The sequence below is a fragment of the Leptonychotes weddellii genome, unplaced genomic scaffold (assembly GCF_054177405.1).
Source record: "Leptonychotes weddellii isolate Sample4059 unplaced genomic scaffold, ASM5417740v2 HiC_scaffold_111841, whole genome shotgun sequence".
In the NCBI taxonomy this organism is placed as follows: domain Eukaryota; kingdom Metazoa; phylum Chordata; class Mammalia; order Carnivora; family Phocidae; genus Leptonychotes; species Leptonychotes weddellii.
Window position 1 is genome coordinate 1 of NW_027689360.1, and position 361 is coordinate 361.

Below are 361 nucleotides of genomic sequence, written 5' to 3' on the forward strand. Positions count from 1 at the left end.
AAAAAAAAAAAACTAATGATGTAATGTATGGTGACTAACATAACATAATAATAAAAAATTTTTTAAAAAGGTTCGCTTCTGACGGCACTTCCTGTAAGGGATTTCATCAGAGCAGTAAAAAAAAGGGTTCAGAGAAGCTTTACATAAAAACAAAAAAAAAAGAAGAAGAAAGAAAGAAAGATTCAGTTTTAAAACCAGGCATTCCCAGGTCCAAATTAAGTACCTTCTCCTCCTAAACTTCAAATGGAAACTATCTAACCTCTCGGTTTTCCTTAGAGACTTGGCTGTAAGTCCCCTCTGGCCATGGTGCTGTGGTTGAACTCAGGGCTATGTGGCTACGGTGTTATTTGTAGAAATACCA

At 35.7% G+C, this 361-nt stretch overlaps 1 non-coding gene across 1 annotated transcript; it reads right to left on the reverse strand.

Moving 5' to 3' along the window:
• Positions 1-70: 70 nt before the first annotated feature.
• On the reverse strand, positions 71-114 carry LOC145718143 (small nucleolar RNA SNORD49). Its single transcript, XR_014141604.1, has one exon. It is a non-coding gene; the product is annotated as a small nucleolar RNA SNORD49 (small nucleolar RNA).
• Between the last annotated feature and the right edge of the window lie 247 nt (positions 115-361).